This window comes from Nyctereutes procyonoides, unplaced genomic scaffold, assembly GCF_905146905.1.
Source record: "Nyctereutes procyonoides isolate TBG_1078 unplaced genomic scaffold, NYPRO_anot_genome, whole genome shotgun sequence".
In the NCBI taxonomy this organism is placed as follows: domain Eukaryota; kingdom Metazoa; phylum Chordata; class Mammalia; order Carnivora; family Canidae; genus Nyctereutes; species Nyctereutes procyonoides.
The window spans coordinates 39,141,785-39,152,304 of record NW_026575047.1 but is presented as its reverse complement, the minus strand read 5'-3'; positions in this window follow the sequence as shown (position 1 = coordinate 39,152,304).

The window sequence follows — 10,520 nt, the reverse complement described above, 5'->3', positions numbered from 1 at the left end:
TACAATACATCCAAATTGTTTCCAGCTTTTACTTCTATCAATGTAGCAGGGTCTCAAAATGCAACTGTATCTGGGGGGCGGGGTCAAGAAAAATGTAGCTCTTTCGTTTTGGGGGGTCTCCTCATTCTCTGGCTAGTCTGGGGGGAAAAGATACCTTTCAAATATCAGTCCTAGTCAATTATACATGAGGCTCAGTCTTTCCAAGGAGCCTGGGAAGCAGAGGAAGGAGTATGGCTTCTGGGATCCCAGGGCCAAGGGTGGAAGGGAGGCTCAGGGTTTCTTGGCCATGGGGTTCCTCAGCTCCCTTCTGAGTCCCAGGTGATGTCCCATCACAGCTATCCCCTCCAGCAGCTCTCTCTCAGCTCCTCCTGGATCCCATGTGGGGGCAGTACAGAGGCTGGAGGAGTCAGAGGCAGGGCCCCCTCCACTGGGACTGGGCCTGGGTTAGTTACAGGGCTTTACTGTGGCGCTGCCTCTTCCAGGGGCTCCAAGCAGGAAAAGAGGCAAACTGCACACACACCCCGCCCCCTGCCATCATGGGTGCGATGAGTTACTGACTTCTTCCATCTCATTCTGCCTGATGTGCCCTCTCCCCGCACCCCTCACCCCTCACCCCCTCCTCCTTTGCTTTTATGTTCCTGCTTTTCCCAGGGCCTTACACAGGCGGCTTCCACTGGGCTTTGCCTCCTGTCCCTACAGTGAAGAGTGGCAAGCCTCCCGGCCTGCCTTCCAGAGATGGAAGGATTATCTCCTCCACTTAGGGAGGACCCCACAGGCTGAGTCACTGAGCTCTGCTGTTGAAAGGCTGAAGAAGGGGGGTTGTGGGGATACCTAGGATCAAAAGGAAATAATTTAGAAGATCTTCTTTTAAGACAGACACCCGTTTTGCAAGGCTAATGTCGTGCTGCATAATTCTATTCCGAATGTCAGAAGCTGGATATTAATTCCTTCTTTCTGTCTTCATTCTTGCTGTAATTTTGCATTTCACTGAAATGAATGCCATCAGTTGTAAGATGCACTGTTATTTTAGGTACTCCCAAGAAAGAAAAACAAGCTGCCAATTAAGTTATGAGTGATGCTTTCTTATAACTTAGAATTTTGGTTTATACTTATTGCAAAAGCTCTTTTTTGGACTTATTTAGACATACTTTTTTATCATATATCACCCCGTGCATCAATATTAAGGAAAACAGAAGTGAAATAAATTGGAAAGTATTCCTAAAACTTCTTTACTTCTTTACAGTAAAGAAAAACTTCTTTACAGAAGAGACTGATACAGAGGGTTCTTCTGATCCCCTTTCAACTCAAAGTTGTGCATTGAGAGTGTTGTCAACACAGGATCTCTTAACTCAGAGACGAATTAAGAGATCTGCCACTGCCTCTAGAATTTTCTTCCAAACTGCTGACACTCATCCTGCAAGTTTTCATGCTACCTCTCCCCAGCATTTTAAAAGCCTTATAAAAGGTGTTAATAGAAGGTTTTCAGACCAAGTTTGCATATACACCGACAATGACAACCATGTCACGACTGTTGCCAAGCCAACAGCTACTGTCAGCCAACATTGATTACAGGACACACCCAATTTCAAAGAAATGTAAGTCTTAGAAATGATGTATTATATAGTAAACCTTAATATTTCTCCTTCCCACACCTCATCTTCTACCTCTAGGCATGTGGATGCTTCCAGTCAAACAGAAAGTCGCGTTCTTGGAAAGATTCTAATACTTTCTGAGATATTAATCCTCTTAACCTCATTAATGCTGCTGGAAACAAACTCTGAATATACAACCTTGACCACAATTCTGTTTCTTCTTCAAACAGATTCTTAGAAGAGGGTTTAGATATTTAAAAGTTGGGCAATTTTCTTGGTGAATATATGTCATAGCTATGGGATCAAGTGTGAGATAGGCAGACACAGGCGCAGGCTCGTGTACACATACATGCATGCTAGGGTGGCACTAGAATATGAGTGCTCTCAGTAGGCCAGACATGATTAGGAACTCTTAAAAGACAGAAGGACAATGAGACGAGACTGGAGGAGGAAACCACATGCAAGAGAAGACAACTTAAAGATGTTGAGAGCAGCTGAGAGGCTCTAAGCTCAGAAATGGTAGATACAGAAAACAGAAAAAAAAGATCTCTGGCTTCTTGAAAGTGGTTTGTGGAATCATTACAGTAGGAACAGGAAACTGGCTCTCTGTTTTCCTCCCCTTATTATGCCAAGAAGAGGACAACAGAAGTATCTGCTGGCACTCAGTGGAAAGGTGGGTACGTGAGCTTAAAAATAATGACAGTCCCTGTGAAGGCCATCAACACTTAGGAGCAAGGAGTTTCTTTGGTCAAACATAAGCTCCTGGAGACTCCTGAGTAGCTCAGCGGTTAAGTACTGCCTTCGGTTCAGGGTGTGATCCTGGACTCCTGAGATGGAGTCTCACATCGGGCTCCCTGCATGGAGCTTGCTTCTCCCTCTGCCTGTGTCTCTGCCTCTCTCTGTGTGTGTCATGAATAAGTAAATAAAATCTTTAAAAAAAAAATAAGTTCCTGGTTTGCCCCACCCAGTGGAATCTTCCATCCCTCCACCAGAATCCCTGGATTCAGGATGTAGGAAACAGGTACAATGTTTGCACACTGGCCCTAGTTGTCAGAAATCTTTAATGATTAATAACAGATATGACTAATCCTGGCTGAAGCAAAAAAGACATTTCATTAAACCACATCACAGGATGTCTAGAGGCGGTTTTAGGTTTGGCAGCTCTGACCCAATTAAAGCTATCCACAAAATCAATTTCATACTTTCCACTTCATCATCCTCAGTGTATAGCTGCCTCATGGTCACATAATGGCTGCAGTGCTCCAGGCATTATATCTATGTCAAAGGAAGGAAGAAAGGAAAAGAGGAAGTACCATTGACTTCTCCTCAAACAAGCATCCCTTTTACAATAAAATAAAAGATTTCCCTGAGATTTTCACTTTTATCTCATTGGCTAGAAGTTTGTCACATGCCAGGCTTAGCTGCAGAGGAGTCTGGGAAAGAGAGGCACTGGAACTAGAATTGACTTAGTACAATCAGGATCTGTCACCTAAGGTGGTTGGGCATATGACTGCCCAGACACAATCAGGGTTCTGTTAGAAGCAAGAAGTGAGGAACACCTATCTGTAGCCCATTCATCTTCTGTAGAAGTTAATAGGAGCCTTGAACAGAGAGACAATCACACAGCCAAGAGTCAAAAAAACTTGAGAATTCACAACACCTTGAAACAGAGATCCCAAACCCAATAAGGAGAAGAAACAATAAGACATTACTTATATATAATATCCTCAGATAAATAAAAGAGGGGTTTGCATTCAAAGTAAAAATCAGAGCACCTGGATGGCTCAGCCAGTTAAGCATCTATCTTTGGCTCAGGTCATGATCCCAGAGTCCCCTGCTGAGTAGGGAGCCTGCTTCTCCCTCTCTCTCTGCCTGCTGCTCCCCCTGCTTGTACTCTCTCTCTCTCTCTCTCTGTCAAATAAATAAATAAAATTTTAAAAAATAATAATCACTAGAGATTTTGGCAAAAAGTTAAATCAAATACTAAAACAAAAACAAAAACAAAAAAACAACCTCAAAGTCAGAACGGACACACTTGAAATGTGAAGCACAGAGCAGAAAGATAGACCAATCAAGAGAAAAGGAAAAAAATGATCTACACCTAGAGACAGAGTGGTAATATTTCATGACACCAAGGATAAAAAAGAAATCCTTAAGAGAGGCAAAATGCCTCCACTAAAACTAAAAAAGAAAAAAAAGTATAAAAAAGGGACATTTCAGGAATAAAAAATAAGCTTCTGGGAAATTAAAAACATGACAGTAGAAGTGAAGAGTTGGAAATTAAGGTGGAAGAAATCTCCCAGCAAACAGTGCAAGAGACAAGGAGACAGAAGATATAAAATAGAGGATCCATTCAGGAGATCCAATGGTCCAATAATTACCCCAGACAGAGAAAACCAGGAAAATGGAGGAGTGGAAATTATTTACAAAACAATGTAATTTGATGAAATGTTCCGGAATTACTTCCGTGAAGCACAGTCTGCTGTGAACACTTTTACAGTGCTAAGAACACGCTGTCATTGCGTAGCTCATGCATGTTCTCTCATTTGATTCACTTAGACTTGCATTATGTATGCAGTGCACATCTGTCTACATAATAAACTCCTATCAACCCACCAACCAACCAGCCAACTAGCCAACAACCCTCTGCAGCCCCTTGCTTTCCCCATCCCCAGGACCCCCCAGTGAAAGGTACACACACACACACACACACACACACACACACACACACACAAAAGAAAGGTAGCCACCATCCTGAAATTTGTGTTTATCATTCTTTACTTTTTTAAAAATATTTTTTTAATCACATATAGAAGGGCCTGAACAATGAAGGTTTTATTTTATTTGGTTTAGAATCTTATTTTTTAAAAAAGAGTGTCACTCTGTGTGGTTGTCTGAGATGTGGTTTTCCTCTCATTATTAGACTGTTGAGATTCATGCCTGTTGTTGCCTGGAGCTATAGTTCAGTCCTTTCCACAGCTTTGTGAACACACCAAAGTTTATTCTCTCCTTCTCCTACCTCCTACCAGCTTGGGAGGATTAGGAAGAGGGGTTTTGTGTGCATGTATGTACATACATGTGTACTAATAAAAGAGTTCCATCTTCATCCTTGCCAGCTGAAACTCAACAGATGATGACCAAAACTGAAAAATAAAGAGGAGCAGTACATGCATATTATGCAGATATAAAGAAGTAAATATAAGAAGAATCAGCTACTGGAGTGAAAGTGGTTTCCGGTGGTGAGGAGGAAATGTAGGAGGGAGGAAGGGCGAGACTGCTATTTTTCATAACAGAACTTGAACAGTGATAGGACTCTTACACTAAGCACATATACAATATTGCAAAAAAAAAAAAAAAGGTGAACATGTTAAGGTTAACCACCAGAATTATAAAAATAGGATATAGATCTTGCAAACCATCTGTAAGAAAAAAAATGGAATAAATAAAATGTGATCAAGCCAACAAGTGGTAGAAAAAGAAACAAGAGGGGTGTCTGACTGGCTCAGTTGGTACAGCATGAGACTCCTGATCTCCAGGTCGTGAGTTCAAGTCCCACACTGAGTGTAGAGTTTACTTGAAAAAAATAAAAAATATATAATAAAATGGCTTTTTAAATGGCTTCCCTAAAAAAGAAAAACAATTTTTAAGTGTGTTAGGGTTTTTAAAAAGTGTATTCGGGATCCCTGGGTGGCGCAGTGGTTTAGCGCCTGCCTTTGGCCCAGGGCGCGATCCTGGAGACTCGGGATCGAATCCCATGTCGGGCTCCCAGTGCGTGGAGCCTGCTTCTCCCTCTGCCTGTGTCTGTGCCTCTCTCTCTCTCTCTCTCTGTGACTATCATAAATAAATTTAAAAAAATTAAAAAAATAAAAATAAAAATAAAAATAAAAAGTGTATTCGTGGGACACCTGGGTGGCTCAGTGGTTGAATGTCTGTCTGCCTTTGTCTCAGGGCGTGATCCTGGAGTCCAGGGGTCAAGTCCCGCATTAGGCTCCCCATAGGGAGTCTGCTTCTCCCTCTGCCTATGTCTCTGCCTCTCTCTGTGTGTCTTTCATGAATAAATAAAAATCTTTTAAAAAAAGGTATATTTGTTTCTGATTGTTACTATCACAGATCATCACAAACATAGTGTCTTAAAACAACACAAATTTGTTAGCTTACTGTTCCAGAAGTTTAAAAGTCCAAAATGGATCTCACTGGGCTAAAATCAAGAGGTGGGTGGGGCTGCATTCCTTGTTGGTGGCTCTAGGATAGAATCCATATTCTTAGCTTTTCCAACCTCCAGAGGTCCCACCCCATCCTGGGGGATGGTCCCCCACATTCCTGGGCTCATGGCCCTTCCTCCATCTTGCACATCAGCATGGCTGAGTCTATCCCACTTCTCATCACTCCAACACAACTCACCTACTTCCCTCTTTCACACTTAGGGACCCACATTATTATGTTGGCCCCACCTGGACAATTCAGGATACTCTCCCCAGTTCAAAGTTTGCTGATTAGCCACCTGAATTCCATCTGCAGCCTTAACTCCCCTCTGCCAAGTCAGGTAACATAGTCACAGATTCTGGGGATTAGGAGGCTGATGTCTTTGGGAGGATATGATTCTGTCCACTGCAAAAAAGTAGAGCCAATAGAAAACATATTTAAACAGAAAAAAATAGTTGAAACTCTAGAAGAGGGGAAAAAGTAGAGAGGAGTAAATAATTGAAAAACAGGGGATCCCTGGGTGGATCAGCGGTTGGGTGCCTGCCTTTGGCCCAGGGCACGATCCTGGAGTCCCAGGATCGAGTCCTGCATCGGGCTCCTGGCATGGAGCCTGCTTCTCCCTCTGCCTGTGTCTCTGCCTCTCTCTCTCTCTCTCTCTCTGTCTCTCTATCATAAATAAATAAATAAATAAATCTTTTTTAAAAAGAAAAGAAAAACAGTAAAGACAAATTCACTAGAATTGTGCTAAGAAGAAGGATTTCAGATTGAACTGGGCCATGAGGGCCCCAGAAGAGAGATAAGGAAACCTCACACCTAGAGCAATCATAGTGAGATTGAAGAATGTCAAAGACAAAGAGAAATTTTTAAATTTACAGGAAAAAGAACAGATTTTATCACAGGAACAAAGATCAGATTTATATCAAACTTTTCAATACTGGTGCTGGATGCAGAATGGCAAAAGAGCCTTCTTTTCAAGCTGTTGGAGGAAAAGGATTTAGAAACATAAAATTTTACATCCAGCCAAAGTTTCACTCAAGTAGAAGGGCATGATAAGAAATATCATGAAGTATCCCAGACTGGAGGAGATTCGCCACAGAAAGATTCGCACTAGAAATACTTTTGCATAAAGTATTTGAATAGCAGCAGAGACAAATCTCATAGATGCTGCAAGAGATACAAGAACTAAAAGTACTTATGCTTGTCTTTAAAAAAAAAAAAAAAAAAAGAGGCTCCACACCCAGCATGGAGGCCATTGGGTGGCTCGAACTCAAGACCCTGAGATCAAGACCTGAGCTGACCGGCACCTGGCTGGCTCGGTGGATAGAGCATGCAACTCTTGATCTTGGGGTTGTAAGTCAGAGCTCCATGCTGGGGGTTGAGATTGCTTAAAAAAAGAAAAGAAAAGACCTAAGTTGAGCTCAAGAGTTGGATGCTTAACCAACTGAGCCACCCAGTTGCCCCTGGTCAAGCTTGTCTTTAAAAAATTTTTAAGATGAGGGGCACCTGGGTTGCTCAGTGGTTGAGTGTCTGCCTTTGGCTCAGGTCATGATTCTGGGGTCCTGGGATCAAGTCCTGCATCAGGCTCCCCACAGACAGCCTGCTTTTCCTTCTCCTTGTGTCTTTGCCTCTCTCTCTGTGTCCCTCATGAATAAATAAATAAAATCTTTTGGGCAGCCCGGGTGGCACAGCGGTTTAGTGCCGCCTTCAGCCCAGGATGTGGTCCTGGAGGCCGGGGATTGAGTCCCTGCATGAAGCCTGCTCCTCCCTCTGCCTGTGTCTCTGCCTCTCTGTGTGTGTGTGTCTCTCATGAATAAATAAAAATCTTTAAAAAAAATAATAAAAATAAAATCTTCTAAAAAACTTTTTAAAGATAAAACTAAAAGGTAAACATGCCCATAATATTAATATGATAGGGCTATTGTATTATTGAGGGGGAGATGTAGACCTCAATTTTGGGGGAAAAAAAAAACAAGAAAAACAAAAAGAAACAGAAATCTTTTGAGTTATTTATTTAAGAGAGAGAGAGAGAGAGCACATACATGTGAATGGGAGGAGGGGTAGAGGGAGAGAATCTTCAAGCTGACTCCCCATTGAGCATGGAGCTCAACGAAGGGCTCTGTCTCATGATCCAGAAGATCATGACCCCAGCCGAAGCCAAGTGTCAGATGCCCAAACAACTGAACCCTAGAGAGAAATTCTTATGTGTAATTCCAACTGAGTGGGAGATTTCATCACATCTCTCTTAACTATTGATAGGTCAAGCAGAAAAACATTCAGTGAAGATGTTAAAGATCTGAACAACACAATGAACAGATTTGATCTGGGGCACCCCGGTGGCTTAGATGGTTAAGCATCTGCCTCTAGGTCAGGTGATGAACTCCAGGTCCTGGGATGGAGGGCACTGCAAATCTTTGTTTCAAGTTGCTTAAATATTAGAAGAGAGGAAAGTCTTAAAACTTACCAACTAAGTGATCATGTTAAGAAGCTAAAAAAAGAACAATGGAATAGAAAGAAAAAGACTATAAAAACAGAAACTAATAAAATAGAAAACAAATATTCAACAGAATTGATCAAAAAGTAAACATTGTTTCTTTGAAAAAGAACAAATAAAATTGACAAACTTCTAGCAACATCGGTCAAGAGAAAAGACACAAAATTCTATGAATGAAAATAGAGATATAACTACACATAAAGTACAGATGAAGAAGAGAAGAAACAACAATTAACAATTTTGAGAACTTGGACAAAATATTCAGATTTTTAGGAAAATAGAACTAATCATTATTAACTCAAAAAGAAAAAGCTTGAATGGTCCCATAAGTATTTTAAGAAGTTAATCGGTGCTCAAAAATCTTTCCACAAAGGAAAGAATAGGCCCGAAACATTTTTTTTTTTAAGTAAGCTCAATGTATGATATGGAGCTGGAGCTTAAACTTACAACCCCAAGATCAAGAGTTGCATGCTCCACCGACTGAGTCAATCAGGTATCCCTCAGCCCATAAATTTTAAAGAGAGTTCTACCAAACTTTCAAGGAACAGACCAAACCAATTTAGTACATGCATTCTACAGCGGCAGCATAATCTTGATGCTAAAACCAGACAAAGATTATGAGAAAGGACAATTACATAAATATAGATGCAAAAATTCTAAACAAAATATTATCAAACCAAATCCAAAGTGTATAAAAAAGACAATACACAATGGCCAAGGTAGGTTTGTCCCAGGAATCAAAAGATGATAGAAAATCCCCAAATATAATTTACCATTTTAAAAGATTATGAGAGGGGTGCCTGGGTGGCTCAGTCAATTAGGGATCTGCCTTTGAATCAGGTCATGATCCCAGGGTCCTGGGATCAAGCCCTACATCAGGCTCCTTGCTCAGTGGGGAGTCTGCTTCTCCCTCTCCCTCTCCCTCTGTCCCTCCTCCCAGCTCATTCTCTCTCTCTCTCTCTCTCCTCTCTTCCTCTAATAAATAAATAAAAATCTTAAAAAAAATTACGAGAGGGAAATCCATATATGCTCAATAGATACAGAAAAAGTATTGTAAAAATTCAACACCCATATGGATTTTTTTTAAGTCTTAGTAAATTAGAAACAGAAAGAAGCTCCTAGATCAGAAAAACCAAAGCAAACATGATTCTAAAGGGGATGTTTTAAAAATATTCCCTTTAAACTCAGAAATGAGATAAGGATATCCACTATCTTCACTCTCATTTAACACTATAGATGAGCTCTAGGCAACAATCTGAGAAACATTAATTGGAGGCCTAAGGATTGAGAAAAAAACAAAGCTTTCATTATTTGTAGGTAATACATTATTAACACAGAAAACTCAAAAGAATATACAGGTAAGTATCAAAAACAATGAGATTTGGGGGCAGCCCTGGTGGCTCAGCGGTTTAGCGCTGCCTTCAGCCCAGGGTGTGATCCTGGAGACCCGGGATGGAGTCCACATCAGGTTCCCTGCATGGAGCCTGCTTGTGTCTCTGCCTCTCCTCTCTGTGTCTGTCATGAATAAATAAATAAAATCTTTTTTTTTAAAATGAGATTTTTAACAAAACGAAAGGATATAAGATTAATATACAAAAATCAAGTGCATTTTTATACCCCAACAGCAAACAACTAAAAAATATAATTCAAGAGAAGATATTCGGGATCCCTGGGTGGCACAGCGGTTTGGCGCCTGCCTTTGGCCCAGGGCGCGATCCTGGAGACCAGGGATCGATTCCCACATCGGGCTCCCTGCATGGAGCCTCCTTCTCCCTCTGCCTCTCTCTCTGCCTCTGCCTCTCTCTCTGTGACTATCATAAATAAATCAAAATTAAAAAAATTATTAAAAAAGAGAAGATATTCAAGACCTTTAAGGAAAATAATAAATCATAATTAAGACATATTAAGGATAACCTAAATAAATATAGAGATGTATCATGTTTATGGGTAGGAAAATGTATTATTATGAAGATATCAATCTTCCCCCAGACTGATCTGTATATTCTATGCATGTTCAATCAATACTTCAATCACGTTTGCCATAGAACTTGTTAAGAGTATTCTAACATGCACATGGAAAACTAAAAGCCAAAGACAGCCAGGATATTTTTTTTATTTTAATTTTTTTTATTTATTTATGATAGTCACACAGAGAGAGAGAGGTGCAGAGAGAGAAGCAGGCTCCATGCACCGGGAGCCTAACGTGGGATTCGATCCCGGGTCTCCAGGATCGC